This window comes from Sinocyclocheilus rhinocerous, unplaced genomic scaffold (genome assembly GCF_001515625.1).
Source record: "Sinocyclocheilus rhinocerous isolate Xijiao unplaced genomic scaffold, SAMN03320098_v1.1 scaffold431, whole genome shotgun sequence".
Lineage (NCBI taxonomy): Eukaryota > Metazoa > Chordata > Actinopteri > Cypriniformes > Cyprinidae > Sinocyclocheilus > Sinocyclocheilus rhinocerous.
Window position 1 is genome coordinate 425,662 of NW_015624541.1, and position 3,150 is coordinate 428,811.

A 3,150-nucleotide genomic window follows, 5' to 3' on the forward strand; every position below is an offset into this window, starting at 1 on the left:
CACAGCAAACAAAAACCTCGAAAAATGATATGCGACCCGTCAAATGCTGGCCGAATCACAGAGATGCTGATTCACTTGGGACTAATATTATCACAGGACATCGGAGTTCGGCGAAATATGGTAGGTCATTTGCGGGGGCATGTTTAGTTTACAAATTACAGACATGGCCGATTCGCACGGGATTAAGATCACAGACAACCTCCGCAATTATTACAAATGACTGGAGGTCACCAGGTAATAGGCCTACTAATCCCGTGCAAATAGGGCTTAAGATCTACATTGCTATCATTACTGTTGTAAGAGCCATTTTAATGCAATTATGTGTTTGTCCATTGGGTGGCGCACTGGAAATAGTATATTAGGGCAATTGGTTAATGAGACAACAGGTGTGTATTGGTAGTAGGGAAGCGCACAGTTTTTGACCGTTTTGGACGGGTTTGGATCGTGCTTCATCATGCCAAATTATTGGATTATGTGTTTGGACTGAGTTGAACTGTATGCTGTGTCTACAAGGTATGGACTTTTGTATCTTATGAACTAGACAAAATGACACCACGGGAAGCTAATTGGAAGCAATGTGGAGCACAATAAAGAAAGACACTGTTGCATTATACTTCGGTTTTGCATGGACTTATTTTTACGCGTCAATTACTTGCTCGCTCCTATTACCAATACTAGCGTCTTAGTGGAAGCCGCTACAACTGTACTATATATGTTAGTTAAGCCAGTAGCATTTGAAACTTTGTATGTTTGGGTCGGGTGAATGAATGAAATACACTAATCTGTACTGTTCACGAAATGAAAGTTGCCTTGAACTCATGGTGCGTACACATACACAAAGTATTTTTTCCTTAGCAATTATGTAAATGTACAAATCATTGTAAATACACAAATAGGCTAAACTAAACAAATTTTGAAAAATAAAACATTTCAAAACAATCAAAACATAACTTCAGACTATATTAGCCTATAAAAACAACCCAGATAGCACACCTACGTCTGCAAGATGTCTGTTAAAGATCTCTTCATCTGGAAAGCATCTGATATGTACAATAGACATCTTTAAGATGTCAGTTTTACATACATTCTAAATCATAAACATCTTAAAGACATTTTCTAAATGTCTTTGACATCATAGGAAACGTCCTATAGATGTATTGCAGATGAGCAAACACTCTAAAAAATAGGTCCATAACTTTTTGCCAGCTTGGTCTGAAGATGATCCAAATCAAATTTGGTGAAAATCGGAACAACGGTCTAGGAGGAGTTCGAAAAAGTAGGTTTTTAAAGAAAATCTAAATGGCGGACAGGAAGTTTGGCTGACTATGGCAACATTGGTATCACTGTTCTCAGCATGACCCAAGGAATCTATTAATACCAGTTTCATTACAATAGGCAAAATTCACAGAAAGCTATTAGCATTTCTTTGAAATTTCATTATAACTTTTGACCACAAGGTGGCACTGTCTCAAAACTTTGAGTACTTTAAGGTCATGGTCTCGATGGTACATACAAAGTTTCGTAATGGTACACCAATGCATTCGTAAAATATAGCATTTTATATCATAATACTCTATTGTAGTCAATGGCAATTTCATGTTTTGCTCAATTATAGCGCCACCAAGAGGCACAATCCCACCAATTTTTTTATGTGTCCTTAGAGTTTGCCCATACATATGTGTGTCAAATTTGGTGAAAATATCTCATTTTGTTTTGGAGTTATAGACATTTTTACATATGAGAACAGAAAAAATGACTGATGGCCGACTTTGTTTGCATTTTTTTGCCACTTATTATCAAAATTTTTACTATCAAGATTTGTATGTTTACTGACCACTGTTAGCTCTAAAGCTCTTCTTTGAAAAACTACTAGCACTGTGACTCTTAAATTCATTAGAATGGGCCAAGAGTACAGAATAATAATTGATGTAAATGGGGGGTGATATCTTTCCTTGATGGCAGTAATGTTGTTATTTGACAAACTAAAACTATTTCAGACAGGACCACTTTGGCAAGTTACTTTAGGTTTATTGACACACAAGTTATCTTTGGTGGTATGGTTTCTTATGGGGGTTCTTGCTCTATAATTATTTGAACATACAAGAGCTTTAGCATTACCCCCGGAACCATCAGCTTGAGTGATATACAGATGATTAAGACACATAAGTAATGTCTTAAAGCGAACAGTGTTGACATGTAGATGTGCAGTAAACTCAGAACGATTATACTGTAGCTTGGCTATGAGGATGAGTATATCTCAGCAGTAAGGTCCATGACAGCTAGGATTTAAAGCCTTGGTAATTTGAAACAAAAAGAAGACGGCAGCCAGAAAGTACACAGTAATATGCTTGATATTTATAGTGGGGAGGGAGGGAGGGTTGAGAGCAGTTTTTGCATACTTTCCGGGCAATAATGCCGTGCATATATATCCCCGGTCTAAGAGGAGGATGGTAGTGGTTGAGCAATTTGTCAGCCAACCGCGTCAGCCAACGGCAGCACTATGCCTACGTGGCCTGACTGAACTAACGCTGCATTTGAAACTTCTCAGGCTTCATACAATAGGTGCCTACGCACCTTCGGTGCTTGGCCCCTAATAATGTTACCAAATAAAGTTAATAAAACACACATTGAGTCCATAATGCAGGTTGAAATTTCTTGAGCGTCTCCTTTGACAGTCGCAAACCTTATATCTTATCAGATCTTATAGATAGAGTTGTTCTACGCACAAGGAGAATGTACAGTTCATGTCCACAGCAGTCAGAACAAAATCAACTCTTCGAAAATGTACAGTATTGCACATTTGAGTGGTTTGTGTATGAATGAAGAGATCCCCATGGATTTTGACTAACCACTGACACTGTACCGCATAATCAACAAAAGAAAGAATGAAGGAATCATTGTATCTTGATGAATTACCCCCGATAGCACACGTACATTACGGATACGTCTATTTGACGTCTGCAAGACCTATTTTTTAGAGTGTTTGTAAACAGTCGGTAAAGAGGAGCTTAGTGATTTCTTGTAAGGCTTGTCTATTACTCTGGCCTCGTTCTGACAAGCAGAACAAGAGATGGTTTGAAATGGTCAGGAAATTATTGGATATGACTGCTTGTGCTTGGAGAGTTGGTATAATTGTTTGGTCTTAACCAG